This window comes from Amphiprion ocellaris, chromosome 1 (assembly GCF_022539595.1).
Source record: "Amphiprion ocellaris isolate individual 3 ecotype Okinawa chromosome 1, ASM2253959v1, whole genome shotgun sequence".
Lineage (NCBI taxonomy): Eukaryota > Metazoa > Chordata > Actinopteri > Pomacentridae > Amphiprion > Amphiprion ocellaris.
Genome location: NC_072766.1, coordinates 41,840,182 through 41,860,404, shown reverse-complemented (window position 1 = coordinate 41,860,404; position 20,223 = coordinate 41,840,182). Strand labels below are relative to the sequence as shown.

Genomic DNA, 20,223 nt, shown 5'->3' with positions numbered 1-20,223 from the left:
ACCTGGAATTCATCCAAAATGAGTAAAAAAAATATGCTTAACAGTGACTCTAACTGTAAAATATCTGAACCACAAAACCAACAAAACTCAAACATTCTGCTGTTGACTGTAAAATTAAGGAAAAACCTTCACATTTGAGAAGCCTAATGGTTTTAATTTCAGCATATTTTATAATTTAAATGATTTCAGTGCCAGTAGTAAAAATAATAAACAGTAAATAAGAAGAAATAATATTCTCCTACGTGAAGCTGCTTAAATCTCCTGGAATGAAATAATAATAATAAAATCAACAATAAGCTGCAGGCGCTATAATCGGATGTACATTGTATAAACATAACGCCCCCTAGAGGCTCGGAGGTCGTCATAAATCACTACATGTTTCTGTTATTCCATTATTCATGTGTTGGGGCAGACTGTAGTTCTCTGAATATTCCAGTAAATAACAGCCGACTGATTTTCCTGCTCTTTGTTTTGGATTATTTTAGACCTTCAACCTTCCTGTTTTTACTTCCTGCTGTTATCTCACTGCTTCTGGAAATCTGGGCTGAATATTTCATCGTCTAATGTGTCGTATTTTTGTTTTTGTGGTTCTTTGGGGTTTTTTTCTTCCTCTAATGACTGTTGTCTTGGGCCACGCCTCACCTTTTCTCCCTGATCTCCAGCCCGTTATTCAGAATTATTCAGTTTCGTCTCCCCGGGAGGCGATTAGCAACGCTAGGAGTTAGCGCTGTTCAGAGCGGTGCATTGTGGGAAATCAGTCCTGATAAAGAACGGGTGTCCATTAAAGCAGCGTCTCTAAACAGCAGGAGGGATCCTCAGAGTTTTATTCTGCTGGAAAGACTCTCCAGTAACACTTTATTTTATGCTGTTTTTACTTTTTTACTTTAAAAAAAAAAAACGGCTGAAAACTCACAGCGGCGTTCAGTTTTAATGAGGAAGTGAATCTAAACGGTTCAGTAAAGTAAAAGAAGTTCTTTAAAGTTCTAAAAACTGGTTTCTATTTATCAGAGTTACAGCAGATCACTGAGAATCAAACACTGATAAAGTATTTTACATTTAAACCATGTAAAACTAAAAATCCAGTGAAAACTGAAAACCTGACAGCGAAAAAACATATGTTGAAGAAATAGTGGAATACTATTATTAAAAACTATACAATCCCTGAAAATAACAGTAAATATTTGTAAAATAATGATATTTTTAGCTGAATTAAAATTGTGTGATTTTAAACACTAAAATAACCAATTATTGTCTGTAAAAATGCATGTATAATTTGGACATTTACAGATTAGGTGTTTTTTGTTTGTTTTAAAGTGGAGATGTAAATTATTATTTGTAAGTCATATATGTAATTGAACAAATCTGTAAAATCTGAATTTAACTGTTTCTTCAGTTTTTATTAAACATATTTTTTCTTGAAATCACAGCAAATATCTGCAAAGTAATGTTGTTTGTTTAATAAAGTAAAAAAACGAAAAACTGGAATTTTATAGTGTAATACTATAATTGTTAAAAACTACACCATCTGTGAAGAGAACTGCAAATATTTGTAAAATAAATATATTTTTAGCCAATTCAAATATAGTAAAATAACCAATTATCTGTAAATGTGGACATTGTGTACAGTTTTTTTACAGTGAACATGCAAATTAATATTTTAAGCCATTTTAGTAGATATTGTATGTAATTTGTTAAATCTGTAAAATACAAAAATGAATCTTTAACTTTTTAAAAATTCTTAAGAGATAAACTTCATCTTAAGATCACAGCATATTTCTGTAAAATAGTATTGTTTCTTTAATAACATAAAAAAAATTCTGTTCCAAAAATAATGTTTTTCTTTTCAGTTTTTTTAATTGTTATATTTATTTATTTATACAATATTACAGATCTATTATCAGGTTATCATATCTAGTAAAATCATAGGGAAAACATTAATTTACAGGTTAATCATAAAAAGAAAAAATATTCAAACTGTAAATAATTTCCACATTAAATATCTGTAGTTTTATAAACAATAATTCATTGCTTTATATTTGACAGTAAAATCAGACTCTTTACTCTGTTTAAATCTGCAAAAAATAAAGTATACAGATATTTGTCAATATTTTAAAATTAAAAAAATTATATTAACGACTCAAAAATAGTAAATATTTTTCAATTTGTGAATTTACTGATAATGACACGTAAACTCACAGGAAAAAAACAGTAAATAACATCCACATTAAAAATCTGTATTTATGTAAACAGTAATTTATTATTTTACGATATGTGACTAAAATGACTCAGTTTTACTACTGTCGAATTAACAAAAAACATCTAATTTTATGGATATCTGCTGTTATTTTTAGCCGTTTTTACACTCTGAGGTTACAGTATTCCATTGTTTTTCCATTTCTTTTGGTTATTATTTATTTTTACAGGTGAATCCGTCTCGTTTCTTCCATGAAAGCTGCAGCAGAGATATAAACCCCGTTTGCTATAAAACCTGTTTGCTATAAAACCTGTTTGCTTCGAGGAATTTTCCTGCTGAGAATCTGATCAAACATCACAGAGAGCCGTTTGTTTCCTGGATGCTTTGATGAAATAACAGAACAGAAGGACTTCATCTTTCCTTCTGAATTATCGTGTTTCCGCCGTCGTATCGATTCGTTTGACTGAAGTTCAGATCCTCAAAGAAAAGTCTGGAACTAAAACTGTCCTCTGAAGAATCTCTGCTTCCACAGCTGCTAAACCAGATTTGTTGTCTTCATCTGGAGGACAGAAAAAGTCCCAGTAAAGGATCAAATCTGGATTTAAAGCTGAACGTTTCTGTTTTCTATGACAGAGATCATTAAAAAACCTCAACCAAAGACTTTAAACCAGTTAAATCTGAACAACGAAGGCAGCAGTTCAGGAAAACTTCTGTAGGTTTTAGTAAAAACATGCTAAAAAAAATAGTTTAAGACCCAAATAAAAATAATGTATAAGTAAATAAATGCTTTTTTTCTATTGATTTTATAAGTTGGTAATTTTAGTGTTTTTAACTCTAATAATTGATAGTTTTGATGTTATTAACTGTGATAATTGAGTGTTTGGGTGTTTTTCTTGATTCAGTGAATCAGGATCTGAGTTTATTGAGGAAACTGGAGGTTTTGAGGTTTCAGGTAACTTCAGAAACGGATCAATATGAATAAAACACGGACCAACCAATCAATTCTGTTTCTCTGAGGGTCTCTGAGGTTTTATAAAACTCTTTTCTTCCTCTGACGGCGCCGATATGAGACTCTGCTGACAGTTTTTAAATCCTATGGCCTTTTTATAGCATTAAATCCTAAAAACTGAGGCTGATTAAAGCCTGAACTGGTCGACCTCTAGAAGATCTGCAGCTTTTATTTGTTTCTGCTGAAAGAACGAAGCTAAAACTGAACGTTTAATGCAACAAACAGCTGTAATTATTCTTAATAAGTCAGATCAACCTCACAGTTGGTGTTCAGCAGCTTTTCTTTCTGTGCAGCTTTTAGAATTTATTCTAGTTTTAACTCTTCTTACTGGTTCAGGATGATAGTTTAGAGGAAACCCGCAGCTCTGGATCTTCATGTTTGGTTTTCTGCTGCTTTTATGGGAATAAATTCTATACAATCTATATAAGTGACAAACAAACAGCTCTGCAGTGCATCAACAACAAATATTATTTGTATTATTTGAGTTTTGGTCTTTTGTTTCTCTGGGTTTTTTTTTGGGGGGGGGTTAACATGTTTTTTTTTTTTTTTAAATCATTAATAAATTATTAAATAATTTTTACTACATAATATTTGCAAACTGGGAAAATGTGTAAAATAAGTTTAAAAAAAATAAACAAAATTTGTACTTTTTAAAAATATCTGTTAAATATCTGTTTTTTTCCTTGCTGATTATAATACAGAAAAAACTGGTAATTTCAACGTCAAACACAAATAAATTTGCATTTGTAAAAAAATATTAAATTAAATTATAAATGGTGAATAAATCATAATAAATTTTGTAATTGTTTTGTAAATTACAGATATCTACAAAAATCAGAGAAAAAATACCGAAGCTGCCTGTGCTGCTAGCTCGCTAACAGCTACAGCTAGCATGTCTACAGTTAATTTTAGTCTTTTATACCCTGAAATATATATAAATAAGAATCATGATGTGATTTTTGCTTCAGTCTTTACCAAATAAACATGAAATAACCTGGATAGTCTGAAAAAGTAAAATATTTCTATCTGTAAGCTAATAGAAATGATAATACTCAAGCTACTTGTGTTGCTAGCTCGCTAACAGCTACAGCTAACGTGTTCAGTTAGGTTTGGTCTCAAATTAAGTGCAGTTAGTAGCATTTAAATGGGGTTTTGTTGCTTCTAGAAGTTCAGTTTTACTTCATCATGTCTTCGTCTTCCAAGTTTTATGTTCTAAATTAGCTTTTTATCTTCTTCACTGTGAGACGCTGCTGTTATTTTGATGGATTTTCGATCGACTCACAGCAAACCTTGGCCTCTGGTGTTTTATATTTTCTGTGGAAACACTTTAAGTTGTGAAGTCCTGCTTTAAAAACCAGGAGACTTTATTTAATAGATATACTAAAAGCAAACTGAGCAGAGAAGCATTGAATTAACGACACTTTAGAGGTCCGAGAGGCACATTAGACTTTAAAATGAGTCGAGAGCGTTGTTGATGAGGTCAAACGTTGTCTACAGCTCCTCCACTGATATAATTACCTCTAATAATGACGTTATTGATAACAACATGATGCGTATTACAGCTTTTTGTCTCTAAACATGGCTGGTGTGTGTTTGATGGTTTAATCTTCCCGGCAGGATGAAGCTGTGAGCCGCTCTAAAGCTCCAATACATCAGTTTAGCGCCTTTCGCTGATTCACACATGTTTTTATTCAGTTTGACGCCGTGGTTAACCTCAGCGGACCCGTTCATCGTCCCACAAAGTGAAACTAAGGCTGGGAGATGTGTGAGCTGCTGGAAACAGCTTTTTATCGGGTAATAAAGTGGACCAGCGAGCGTGACGGACCTGGACTAGACTTCATAGATTCTACTGTGGTCAACTCTCAGCATCGGCAGGAGGAAATAGACACTGCAGTCTGGAAAATAAAGTCACAGCAATCCTGAAAATATGTTCTATTAGCAGTGACATATTCAGTATTAAAAGGAATTCCTCTAAATAATAACAAATACCTGTAGAGGTTTCTTTAGAAGAAGCTCTAGGTTGGAACTAAATTGTGAAAAAATCCATGTTTTAATTGTTTCTCACTGCAATTTTTACAGAAGGACAAAAATCTATAAAATACTTATATATTTTGCTGATTAAAATATAGAAAAAATGCTGGTAGTTTCAACGTCAAACAAAAGAATAAATTTGCATTTGTAAAAGTTTTGATGCAGAAGAAGCCAGAAACAGAACTCTCAACCACCAAAAACATAAAAGAAGAAGAAACAAAGGAAAAAAATTTCCATCCACAGGAGAAAAATGGGTTTCTCAATGAAATAGAGTTGTAATTATTCTTTTATATTAAATTCTGTCCAACAACAAACACAAAAGAAGTCAAAAAAGTCGATCGCTTGTTTAAATTCAATGTTCTTGCTGTCTGAAGTTGATTCCATTATGTGCATCTTTTTATTAAAAGTCAAAGACCAAACTTAGCCATTCGTATCGATAATTTCTAATGTGATTTTTCAACAGTCACATAAAACGTGTTATGGAAACTAAGAAAATGGGGCAAAAACACAGTAAAATACTTCATTTTAACAGATATTTTTCTTACATATCTCTACAACACTGCAAAAAAACACCAAAGAAGAAAAAAAAATGGAAAAAATGTCTCCATCTACATGAGAAAAATGATGTTTTCAATAAAACAGAGTTGTAATTGTTCTTTCATGTTCAATTCTGTCCAACAGCAAACACAAAAAGAAGTTGAAAGAGTCGATCGCTTGTGTAAATTCAACGTTCTCGCTGTCAGAAGTTGATTGCATTATGTGCATATTGTGCCAAAAAGTTAAAGACCACCTTGATTTTTGCAAGTTTTCATCAAATTTTGTCATTTCTATCAATCTTTTTTAATGTAATTTGTCATAATTCAGATAAAACACATTATAGAAACTAAGAAAATAAGGCAAAAACAATAAAATACTTTGTTCAACAAATATCTTTCTTGCATATCTCTACATCGTTTAAAAATGATTCTATTTCTGACATTATTTTAGGCACATTTCTTTGTATGACCGTTGTTTACCTTTAATTTGTCAGAATAAAACGCACTTACATGAAATCATCAGTTAGATTTTGGACTATAGGCAGCTTTAGACAAAACTAAGCTACACTGAGTGAACTTAAAATCACAAAAGCTTCACTTTCATGTACCGTAGATGCTGAATTGCCGTGGAATAAATAAATAAACTTGCTTCATTTTTCCAAAACAACAGATGAAAGAACTGTCGAATAAGAGACTCAAGTATAGACGTTGGTGGAACAACAACTTTAGCTTGACTACACCTCAACACAACATTAAAAAACAGCATTAAAACATCAGAACACATATTCAAAAGCAGCCATAACAAAGAATATCTGTTGAATGTGACATCCAGGTAATAACGGTTCATGTAGCAGCCAGTACTGGAGATCTGAACGGACACAACAACCAGCTGAATAGCACAAAGGTTTCAGTTCATACGACGTACAAACAGTGAAAGCTCACCTTGTAGAAGAGGAGAAACAATCTGTGGATCAATAACGGTGGACGGAAAAACCTCTGAGCAGCTGCAGAACAAACAGAACACAGAAAAATAGCTTCAGCTCAAGGGTTCTTCAGCAGAGACGGTTCAGGTTCACCAGTACAGAGAAAATCACTGCAGCTGAGCAACAACATCCATGCTGCTACAGCTAAGCTAAAGTTAGCATGTTAGCTCAACAACAAGCTCATAAAACTCTATTTTATGGCATTTCCTGGTGTGGCAGGAAACTACATTTTATTCACGTTGAACAGGAAGCTTATTTTAGCTATGAAATGTCAAAATACCACTACTATACACATGCTAGCAGTAGCTGTTAGCGAGCTAGTAGCACAGACAGCTTGAATATTATCACTTCCGTTAGCTTTCAGATGGAAATATTTTACTATTTTATACTCTCCAGATATAAGAAAACATGTTTATTTGGTACAGACTGAAGCAAATAATCACAAGGATTCTTATTTATACATATTTTAGGGTATAAAAGACCAAAGCTAACTGTACATGTTAGCTGTAGCTATTAGCGAGCTAGCAGCATAAACAGCTTGATTACTATCATTTCCATTAATTTTCAGATGGAAAAATGTACTTTTTCATATTCTCTTGGTGTTATTCCATGTTTATTTGGTACAGGCTGAAGCAAAACCCACATCATGAGTTTTTTTAAATATATATTTTAGGATAAAAAAGACCACACCTAACTGTACACATGCTAGCTGTAGCTATTAGCTCGCTAGCAGCTTGACTATTATCATTTCTATTAGCTTTCAAATGGAAATATATTACTTTTTCATGTTCTCCAGATATAAGGAAAGATGTTTATTTGGTATAGACTGAAGCAAAAACTACATTTTGTTGTTTTATATATATATATATATATATATATATATAGATAGATAGATAGATAGATAGATAGATAGATAGATAGATAGATAGATAGATAGATAGATAGATAGATAGATAGATAGATAGATAGATAGATAGATAGATAGAGAGCGAGCTAGCAGCAGAAACTGCATGATTATTATCATTTCTATTAGCTTTCAGGTGGAGATATTTTACTTTTTCATATTCTCCAGGTGTTATTTCATTTTTATTTGGTACAGACTGAAGCAAAACACATCATGACTATTTTATATAGATATACACGTCATGATTCTTATTTAAATATATTTTAGGATATAAAAGACCAAAGCTAACTGTACACATTAGCTGTAGCTGTTAGCAAGCTAGCAGCATAAACAACTTTATTATTATTTTCATTAGCTTTCAGAAAAAAAAAAAAACTTTTTCATATTCTCTTGGTGTTATTCCATGTTTATTTGGTACAGACTGAAGCAAAAACCCACACCATGAGTCTTTTTAAAACATATTTTAGGGTCTAAATGACCAAAGCTAACTGTACACATGCTAGCTGTAAGCGAGCTAGCATGTTTACAGTTAGCTTTGGTCATTTAGTCAGTTTGTGTAATGGAACAATAATTTCATGGAAAAATTCACTCAGTTTTGATTATAAACACACCTGAAAAATCCTCCAAGGCGGCGTCTCCAGCAGAAAACCAGCTGCAGCCTCCTCTGTTTCAACATAAGTGTTCTGAAGCTGGAAAGTTAAACAAGTCCAGCTGGTTTTAGACTGAAACAGCAGCAGCCTGACATGAGCTGCTCAGATCACTGGCAGGTAGAAACTCTGCACACGTGCACAGGTGTTGTCAGTCTGCTTAATTAGAGCTCTGCACACCTGCACAGGTGTCCTCAGTCTGCTTAATTAGAGCTCTGCACACCTGCACAGGTGTCCTCAGTCTGCTTAATTAGAGCTCTGCACACCTGCACAGGTGTCGTCAGTCTGCTTAATTAGAGTTCTGCTCAGGCTGAGTGGCAGAAGCTTGAACTCACTGCAGCAAGTTTTTAATGTGAGCAGAAATAAACACGTCTGGGCTGTTAAAATCCAGATGGTTGATAATTAATTAACCAGAATAAAGATGTAACATTAACATTTAATGAGGTTATTTCACCAGATAGAGACTCAGATGAGGACAGAGTGTCCATGTGTGTTCCTTAAATTAGCAGGAATAATGTTGAATATTAAAACTGATCTACAGGAGAATAATTATTCAATAAAAACACGTCCAGGAGCCTCACTGCATCTCTGCATGTGTTCTATGTGTGTTTTGTTTCACCTTAAATTAGGTGAAAGGTCAGAAATCCCCAGAATTAAAATGTTTGTTGTTGTGTATTTTTAATAACAATAAAATAAAAGTTATACCAACTTAAATGGACTGTAGTCTCAACAACAGATGCAGTAAGATTAATGGGAAAGAGAAGGAAATTTAACACCTGAAGATACACAAGAAGACAAACAAAAAAAGAACATTTTTTTAAAAATAGTTTAGTGTTGCAGATTGTCACAGTTTTATTCTATTTCAGATGCTAACTAGTAAAATCACAGAAAAAAGTACTAATATCCATGTCAACGCTTAAGAAATAGGCTAAAACTATAAATAAAGTCTGTATTTTGACAGAGTATTCCATTCTTATGTAATATGTGGCTATAAAATCACAATATTTTATTGTCGTTAAATCACTTAAAATGTTATTAATTTACTGAAATGATCTATTATTTAAAAGAAAAATTCTGTATAAGAAGAATAGAAAATATTTTTAAAAACTGTTATTTTACAAATATGTATTTTTAAAAAAATAAATTTATATGTCAATCTTTAAAAGGAATGGGCCAAAAACTGTAAATAATATCAAGATTAAAAGTAGGTGTTTTTATAAATAGTATTTATTCTTTTACCATTTTTACCATAAAATTACTCAGTGATTACTGTCTCTAATTTTACAAAATTATATTTAAAAAATGTATTAATTTATATGTCAATCCCTTAAAAAATGGGCCAAAAATTGCAAATGAAATCAAAAACAGGTATTTTTTAAAATAGTATTTTCTTCTTTCACATTTTATTTAACATTATCACTGTATTTAAAACAACCATTTTTTGTTTCGCAATTAATTTTTTATTTTTTTTTTTAATTTTTTAAATTTAATCCACCTATTTCAAACCTGCTCACCAGAATTTACATTTCACATTGTTGTAGTTTTAATTTTATCTAAACGAAGTGTCTATACACTGACGTTATTGATTCAGGAACATAATAAGTACCATGATATACGTGATTATTTATTATTAATTATACCAGTCTTCTAGTCTTTAAACCCTCCTAAGGAGCAGATATGAGATCAGAACTGAAGAGAAAGTCAGAACAGAGTGAATTTATTGGCTGTTTTTCCCCTCTGAGGTGAAAATAAAACATCTAGAGACGATCCAGCAGCAGGTCGATGATTTAAAAGCTGTCAGATTTCTTTACGTTCCAGACATCAGATTCTCTCCGTTAGTTTAAAACAAACATCAGCTTCAGTCTGTGGAGCAGCTGAAGAGAAAATCTAACGTCTTTGATTCAAGCTTCACTTCATTCTGACAGAGATGAGCTGAAATTAAAGAGAAACTCTAAATGCTGTTAATCTGCTGCAGATGTTTTTATAAAGCAGGAATCATCATTCACCTTTACTGACTTCCACCTCGACTCGTTTCGTCTTCGGTGCTAAAATAGATCCTGAATCCACCGAGAACAGGAAAAAAAAGCAGGAATAAGAAGAGAAAAGACGTCATTCTGATCTATTGGAGGAAGTAAAGAAACCAGAACTAAAAACGCAAAACTTCTCACATAAAATCAGGAACAAATCTTCAAAACGTCACTTTAAAATGTGCAAAAAACCTGTTTTCACAAACAAACACAGAAAGAAATGAATCCTTAAAGTCTGATCTGCACTTGGATATATTTCCAAATAAATAAAAAATAAGAAAAAATCACCAATACACAATGTCATTATTTTTACTACTAATGTACTATATTGTTATTTGAATATAAAAAAATAATTCCTATGTAGTTCGACCCTAAATATTACAAAAATGAGACATAAACAAAAAAAGAGACAAAAAAATTACCCAAAAAAGTTACAAAGCTACAAAAAATGGACACAAACGAGACAAAAAAAATAGTAAAATAATATAATTTTACAGAAAGAAAATTTTTAAATACATATAATTATCTGGTAGCATACAGATGTTTTGTGTGGATATAATTTACAATTTTAATATTTATATTTTTAAATTTAACTTGTAATTTAAATAGATGCAGTTTAAACCTCTAAAGTCATTTTAAATGTAAATATACTGTTTATTACTTTTTAAAAACTATTTAAAAGATTAAAACTCATCAGTTAATTACAGTAAAATAATGTAATTTTACAGTCAGGAAATGTAAACACATATAATTATCCTTTAATATACGGATGTTTTGTGTGGATATAATTACAAATAAAAATAAAATTTTAACCTTTTTTTAAAGATTTAATTTAGTTATTATTGTAAGTGAAATCTGTAAAATAAAGTAATGAGTAATTTTTAAATGTAAATATGCAGTTTGTTACTTAAAAAGATTAGAAATGATCAGTTAGGGGCATTTAATTATAGTGAAATAATATAATTTTACAGCCAGGAAATTTTAAAATACATATAATTATGGATATATAATTTACAATTTTAATATTTTTTATTATTTAACTTCATTTGTATTGTAATTTAAATTTGTAAATATGTTTATTGCTTGCTAAAATATTACTAAAAATGGGGGCATTTAATAATGATAAAATAATGTGATTTGACAGTCATGAAATTTTAAAATACACATAATTATCTGTCAACATTTGTAGATATAATTTACAGTATTAATCTTTTTTTATTTTAGAAATGAAAGTAATTTAATAAAGTTTTTATTCTGATAATAATCTATAAAATAATCTTGACACCATTTAACTACGGTAAAATAATGTCATTTTTCTGTGAAGAAATGTAAAAATACAAAAAATTATCTAACATATTGATGTCTTGTGTGGATATAATTTGTAGTTTTAATCCGTTTATTTATTTATTTTTGAAGATTAAAAATGATCAGTTAGGGACATTTATTTCTAGTAAAATGATATAATTTTATAGAAACAAATTTTTTAAATATATATAATTATCTAATAGCATACAGATGTTTTGTGTTGATATAATTTACAATTTTAATATATTTTTTATTATTTAGCTTCATTTTTATTGTAATTTAAACCTGTAAAATAACTCGACAGTTCTAAAACACAGCTTTGATGGTTCCAGTTTTCTAAATCCTCCTGAGTGATTTTCTCTCTGGTTTTCTGACGATGAACTGATTCGTCTTGTTTCATTTATTTGATGCGTTTGACGCTAAAATTCAGCGTCTCTGCAGAGAAAACAGTAAATTCTGTTGACAAGCGTCGTTCCTCCTGAGATCCGGTTCGGTTTCTGCCGTCAATCTCACTTTTCTCTGCATCTCTGTTAAAAAATAAACCAGAAATGATTCAATAAGAGACAGAAAATAGAAGCAGAGCTGCTGAAGAAGCTGCAGGAGAAACAGGAAAATCAGAAATCTAGTTTCCAGACGAATCATTCCTCTTTCTGCTGTCAGGATGAATCTGAAGCAGCAGAAATATAATTATTATTAATAATAAACAGACAAAACGAGACGATCATCAGCAGAAATATAATTATTATTAATAATGTTTTCTGGGATTTGAACCAACAGCAGAAAGTAAAAAAAAGATGGAAATGAAACAGAATTTAAATTATAATCAGGCTGAGATCCTGAATATTGGAGGAAACGCAGCAGAAATAAAAATATATGAAAATAAAGATGAAACAGAGAAAAACCACAGGAAGCTTCTTAATAAGACTCCAGAGATTAAAGATCCTGAGGAACATCCTGACCCACATTAATGAGGATTCTGACCATTAAAGGAGAATAAATGGTGAGAAATTCAACCCAAAATAGTGATTTACACGTTAACTATGAAAAACAGACAAAACTCTAATGTCTACATCAAAAATCTATATAGATTTGGCCTGTTTTTGGTGTTTTATTTTATTTTTTTATATATATATATATATATATATATATATTTTTTTTTTTTTTTTTTTTTAAATTGTGCTATTTTGTTATTTATAATTCTAAAACGTTTTACTGTTTTTGCAGTTTCATAACATTTTTGAAAGTATTTCTTTGACCCCTGGCTGCCAGATTTTGACTTATTTTTCTTTCACATTTTTCTCTACAGCATCATTATTTTCCATTAAGATGCTTCTAATGCAGCTTTACTGACTTATGTTTGATTGACTGAAGAGAAATCAAGATTTTAAACAAGTTTAACCTCAAAAAATGCTTTATAAATGTTTTATCTGCGGTTTCTGACCATGAAAAGTGAAAAAAGGCTGAAAAATTCACACAAACTGGTTGTTTTTGTTTGGAATCTGCTACTTTATGATAAATAATGCTGGATTTATATATTCAATCCAAAGAGCAAGCCTTAACTTCTTTATAACGGATTGATTTTAACAGTTTTTGAAGAGAACTTTAACTAATTCCATTTTTTAAACTAATTTTACTCCATAAAGATGCTTTATAAATGTTATATCTGCAGTTTCTGACCATGAAAAGTGAAAAATAGCTGAAAAATTCAAGATAAACTGGTTGTGTTTATATGAAATCTGCGACTTTCTCATAAATAATGTTATATTTTTTAACTTTAAAACAACACGGTTTTAATGACTGATTTTTGGTGGAATTTAGCAGTTTTTACAGAGAAATTAAGATTTTTGAGCTAATTTTACTGTGAAATCATGCAGAGAAGACGTAGTTTTTAGCCCTGAGTCACGTCTGCAGGTTTTAAATTCACCAGCCAGAGGGAAAAATAAAATAAAAACTGTCAAGGCTTCACTGGTTCTTTGGGGCGAAGCATCGAAAAACTCACATCTGAAAACAAGACTTCAGCTGCAAAAATCCGTTTCAATTCATCGTTTGTTGGAAAAACATGAAAATATGAGAAAATCTGGCTGCTGCCGTAATTAAAAATGTTCTTTTCTCCTGGAGGTAAATTAGTTTTGGCAAATTTGAGCAGCTTATTCTCTCCAAATCAATTCCAAAAGTCACACAAAACAATTCCCAACACAGACTTTTAATGAAAGGAAACCATCATGTGAGTAAAACACCGACGTTAGAAAGTTTTCAGCCAATAAACAGAATAAACAAGCGACGTTTCTTGGAATCTGGGCCTCATATTTTAACACGTGGGGATTTTTAATGGAATTTTAAAACAAAAATCCTGCATTTTACTGCCTTAGGGGGAAAATAACATGTATTTAACTCAGAGGAATGTAATTAATTTATTTCTGCCCTGATTTACACATTTCCACAATGAAAACTTCAGTTTTTTTTGGAGAATCTAATAGAAAAAATCAAATACAATATTAATAATTCAGTTTTCATTGGAGGGTATCTGTATTTTTAAGAATAGTAGCTTGTGTTTTTATGTAAAAATGCAGTATTTTTATTGGACTTTTACAGAAAATTACTGCTATTTGAAAGAAATATTCTATATGTTAGGAATTTTAAAAATTGATAAATTCAACCCAAACTGGTGATTTTCATGTTAACCATAAAAAATAGTCAAAACTGTGACGTCTACATCAAAAATCTACATTATTATAGACAGTAAACAGTTTTTTTAATGATCCGTTACATAAAATTGCAGTATTTTTATTGGACTTTAATGATCAAAAATCTTTTTACAGAAAATTATTGTTATTTGAAAGAAATACGGGCTGCACAGTGGTGTAGTGGTTAGCACCGTCGCCTTGCAGCTAGAAGATCCCTGGTTCGTGTCCCGGCTTTCCCGGGATCTTTCTGCATGGAGTTTGCATGTTCTCCCTGTGCATGCGTGGGTTTTCTCCGGGTACTCCGGCTTCCTCCCACAGTCCAAAAATATGCTGAGGTTAATTGATCATTCTAAATTGCCCGTAGGTGTGAATGTGAGAGTGATTGTTTGTCTCTGTATGTAGCCCTGTGACAGACTGGTGACCTGTCTAGGGTGTCCCCTGCCTTCACCTGAGTCAGCTGGGATAGACTCCAGCCCCCCATGACCCTAGTGAGGATTAAGTGGTGTATAGATAATGGATGGATGGAAGAAATATTATATGTTAGGAATTTAAAAAAAATAGAAAATAATCATTTATTGCAACTAATCGGTCATTATATTTTTAAATCGGTTAAATTATTAACAACAATGAACCAAATCTAGTGAAGTTTACTGGATTTTGGTTGATTTTTATGTGAATGTTTTTAAAGAAAATATTAGAAGTTTTACTGATATATATGTAATCACTTTAGATATTTTTAGGATTTTTTGGAAGATTTTCACTCATTTCTTGAAAATATTTACAAGAATTTTCTTGCCAAATTTGGGTGATTTAAAAAAAAAATAAAACTTTTAAGGGAAGTTTTTAAGGAATTATTGGAATTCTCTTCCTGAAATTTGGGAAATTTTTTTGCTGAATTTTTTTTCAGACAAGGAAACACTATTTTTTTGGTACCCATAAATAAGGACCACAGGAGAGTTAACAACAATCAGTCGATTAAACCAACATTCATTACCATCCTTACTCTTAATATATATCATTTAATCTATATTTAACATTAATTTTTGATTGCTAGTAACTGGTTTAGTCGTCACAAAAACATATCAGTGGATTCCTAAATCCAGTCCTTGATGGAAGCAGCATGGAAGGCTCTGATAAAGGACACTGAATGCTGGTGTTCTTTATTGCTGCTGCTCTGAAAGCTCTTCCTTCCTGCTGCAGTATGTTCAGCATTTCAAACAGACCTCCAACCTCCACTGCAGCTTCCACCTCTGAGCTCCCCAAGGACGCCAGTTATTATGTCGGCATCACAACCGGCTGCCTGATAGTGAGCAGCGACATCAGAATAAACGCTGCGTTATTTACATACAGGAAGCCGTTTCACAGGTGATTAAAAAAAAAAAAAGCAACAGATCTATGGTGATATTAAAGAGTTCAGGACAGATGAAGGCTGAAGGATGACAGCTTCAGAAAAACTGTCAACAGCTGCAGGCGAGAGGCTTTAAGAGATAGAATGAGCTGCGAGTGGTTTTATGGAGCTTAAAGATCAGGAAAACACAAGAATCCCCAAATATCACAGCAACCACTCCTTCAATTATACGTAAATTTAAGCCTTAAATCAAGTTAAACAGGTGAGTTGTATAAAAATCCACATCTGTATGGCTGATATAAACATGAAAATTAACTATAGGCATCAAAAAAAGGTTGTTTCAGGCTGTAAACTTGTTTATTTCTGCTGTAAAGTTGGACATTTTAACATGAAGGTCTATGAGGATTGACTCACTTTTAGATTCAGCCTCTAGTGGACATTTGAGGAACTGCAGGTTTTGACACTACTTCAATCAAAGTCATTTTTGTGGGGGATTCATGCTGTATTGTTCAATATTATACTTTTAAAAACACTAACACGAAATCACACGCTTATTTACTGTATATTTTAACAGATAAATTCAGGTTATTTGACATAAACGGGGCTAACTGTGACCTCAACAGAGCAGCCAGAATGGAAAAGAAGCTAAATAATGTTCTGTATCGTCTCAGCCACACCACTAGTTAGCTAATAGCGCAAAGTAAAGTCAATTAAACAGCAACATCGCCCTTAACTCCGGCTCTGGATTCATATTATTTCAGAAAAACAGCTAATTGCAGCTTATTTACAGTTGTTTATTTCCTGTGCCTTTGCAATAAATGAATAAATAAATATGTGTTTTTGCTGCTGGATGGAGAATCTACAGCAGCAGAGACACAGTTTCTGGAATTTGCTGGTTTTGATGCCGACAGCTGCAAGAGATTAAAGGAAATTAAGGTCGTTTTATGGAGTCCAGGACAACAAGAACTCCATTAAAGCAGTCAGATCTGGAGATAATGAGTCTTGACCTTGCGGTTTTGTCCAACATCTCGGAGTTGTTCGTCCCTGAAAGCCTCGGTTGTGTTCGCCCGCTGATCTCTGCCCACATCGATCGTCGACTCACATTTGCCAAGTTTGCCGAGTGTTAATCAGGAGCTGATTAGAGGCGGCGGATGGCAGAAAGAGCTGAGATTGTAATTGATTTGCTCCGGCTAATGACTGAGATTAGTCACTTAAAGGGGGGAAGCCGAGGTGCTTTAATAATTAACGCGTTGCTATCACAGAGACGGAACTAGAAGTGGGAGATAGTGGCTTTAAATTTGCCCTTGTTCGTTACCCTCTGGAAGGTAAAGGTGAGGGTTGGTTCTCCGACTAGAGACCAGTTTGTCCGGAGGCTGGAATAACATATGTGGGCTCTTCAGGAGGGAGGCAGCCCAATGTAAGTGCTTCTCTAAATGCAAAGATTTAAGGGCGAGCAGGGAAAGCGAGTCCAGACTGGAGAGTATATCCATCTACAGACTGAATAAATGCCCTTGAAAAACCTCGACTTCAACCCAAATTGAGTCCAGGGAGTGTAATCTGGTTGGCCTCTGCAGGGGGATAAAATGGAAGAATTTGCAGGAGACCAGCCGAAAGGTGAGCGAGGAAGAAGAAGCCCACTGGGAAATGGAGGTACATTCAAAGAAAATACAGAAAAAAAAGAGGTAGAGCAGGAAGAGACTGTCTTCTGACGGAATACACTCATTCTTCAAAGCAACCACAGATTGATTTATACAAAACTTTAAGACTTATTACAATTTAAACAAGTCAGTTATGTCAATTCACCTCCTGCACATTTATCATGAACAGTAAAATTAACTATGGAGACCAAAACTGTTTGTTGCTTCAGGCTTTAAACTTGATTATTTCTGTTATAAAGTTGGACGTTTTAACATGGAGGTCTATGAGGATTTACTCACTTTTAGATTAAGCATCTAGTGGACATTTGTGGAACTGCAGGAAGATTCACTTTGAATAGTTGAATATTTTGATTATAAAAGACGAAAACAAAATGACGTAGTTATTTACTGAACAACCACAACTTGATTTCTACATAACTTTAAGCCTTAATACAGTTTAAACAGGTGATTTATATAAAAATTAACTTCCTGCACATTCATAATGAACAGTAAAATTAACTATAGGCATCAAACAAATGGTAATATCAGGAAGAGATTTAAAGTGAAGCTTCTTCTTGCAGCTTGTTTTATTCGGTGATTCTGTCTCTCGTTCCGTCTACATTGAACTGCCCAGCTAAAGGAAATCCTTCGTTTTCAGGAGCTAATTGAGGCGACTGATTCCTCTGAATGTTTCCAGGACTCCTCTGGTTATTTTCTTTTTTATCTCCATTCTCTTCTCACATTCCTCTGTTTGCTTGTTCCCTCCTTCCTGGTCTTCTTCTACCTCCGTCTCGCCTCTCATTGTCCTTCTGGTTGTAAATAATTGATGAGTGTCTGTGACTGCAGTTAAAGGGCGACTCGAGTCTTGAGGACGACATGAAACATCAGACGAGGCTTCGCTCTAATGACCTACTTAGACTGAACGACTCACAGCTGCTCTTACATCACTTTCACCAAAACCAGTCACTTCAAGCACAAATCAGGTCTTTTATTGTCGCCAGAAATCACATTCTGTGTCATTCCTCGTTTAGTTCCTGATTCTCTTTCATCTCTTTGACTTTTTTATGTTTACAGAAAAAAAATCCACCAAATTATGAAGAAGCAAAAAGAAAGTTAAAACTCAACAGCTCAGTTATTTATGAATATAATCTAAGTTTTCAGTTCTTTCTCTTTCAAATTATGAGTAAAATAATTAATTTTTTGGTTTAATATATTATTATTATTATTATTATTATTATTATTATTATTATTATTATTATTATTATTATTATTATTATTATTATTATTATTATTATTATTATTATTATTGTTGTTGTTGTTGTTGTTGTTGTTGTTATTGTAATTTTAAAACCAGAAACTGAGTCACAATACAGCAGGTTACAAGTTTTAATTTAATTTCCTGTGTTTAACAACAAAACCCAAAAAATTTATTATTTTATTGATTAATTGAAAGAGAAAAATTTAATTTTTCTTTCAAATAATCACTAAAATAATGAATTTTTTGTTGATTTTGTTGTTAAATACAGTAAAATTGTGTTAAAAGAACAAATTCCTGTTTATAAAAAAATGCACTTGTGATGTGGACGTGATAGTTTGTGCTGTTTTTTTACCATTACCATGTAAATTAATACTTTTTTTCAGGTTTTTTTTAAAAGACAAGAAAAAATCTGTAGAATTGCTGTAAAACAGCAAATTGCCAAAAAAATACAACTTTTTTCAAAAATCTACTCATATTGTGGATATACAAAAGGCAAATAATAATTCTTTTGATTGCCATTTTACAGATTTTTCCTGTTTTGTTAAAATACGTTTAAAAATTTGTTAAATATAAAAGACAAAAATCTGTTTTTTTTTGTTTGTTTTTTTACAAATAGGAATTCGTTTTGGGGGTGTTTTTTGTTTGTTTTTTAACAAACTATCTAAATCCACTAAATGTTTTTTTTTGTATTTAAACCAACAAAATTTAGATTACATTATTTTCTGTAAAACACAAGATTTTATTAAAAAATGTTTGTTGTTATTTCAAACAAAAAAATATGTATATTAAAGATTTTAAAATGATAAATAATAAATGTTTGACTGTAATTTTACAGATTTTCCTTGTTTTGTTAAATTACAGTTTAAAAATTTGTAAAATTGCAGAAAAAAGGAAATAAATTTACAAGTTAACTTAAAAAAAAAAAAAAACAGGCCAAAACTGTAAATGTTTACCAAAAATCTGTATTTTCCTCCCCATATAATATTTTATTATTTTACGAAATTTGACTTTAAAATCATACTATTTTTACAAAATACAAAAATTTTATTTAAAATAAAACATAGTCCGTTGTTATTTTATAGAACAATTGTTCATGTTAACCCTCCTCATTTACGGGCACCAAAAAATATTGTTTCCTTGTCTGAAAAAAATACAAAAATTCAGCAAAAAAAATCTCCAAATTTCTGAAAATTTGCAAAAACCTTCAGGAAGAAAATTCCTTAAAAGTTTCCCTTAAAAGTTTTATTTAAAAACAACCCCACCAAAGTTGACAAGAAAATTCTTGTAAATATTTTCAAAAAATTTGTAAAAATCTTCCAAAAAAATCCTAAAAATATCTAAAGTGCTTCCATATATATCAGTAAAACTTCTAATATTTTTTAAGAACATTCACATAAAAAACTTTTTTGAATGTTCTTCAGAAACATTTTTAACATTTCTTTTTTCCACCAAAAAGTGTTCAAATATTTCCCAAAAATGTTGAAAATGTGGACATCAGAAGTTTCACTGTGAAAATAGAGGGGTTTTTTTTTCCACATTTTTAAACTTTAAAACGGATCAATTTTGACCTGCAGGACGACACGAGGGTGAAGGATTTAAAAATATTATATAATAATTATTTTGACTGTCATTTTACAGTTAAAGTAATAAATTCATAATT

General features: G+C 31.6%; 1 protein-coding gene and 1 long non-coding RNA gene across 4 annotated transcripts in view; one reads left to right on the top strand and one right to left on the bottom strand.

Annotated features, from left to right (window-relative positions):
• LOC111588983 (uncharacterized) overlaps nt 1-8,408 on the bottom strand; it is a 136,504-nt gene extending 128,096 nt beyond the window's left edge. The window contains exons 1-2 of the long non-coding RNA XR_008601288.1: nt 8,269-8,408; nt 6,713-6,774 (exon numbers count right to left, since the gene is read on the bottom strand). This is a non-coding gene — a long non-coding RNA (uncharacterized LOC111588983). The remainder of the gene's footprint in view (nt 1-6,712; nt 6,775-8,268) is intronic.
• tspan4a (tetraspanin 4a) overlaps nt 1-20,223 on the top strand; it is a 180,056-nt gene that overhangs the window by 126,195 nt on the left and 33,638 nt on the right. The gene's annotated exons all lie outside the window — the stretch shown is intronic.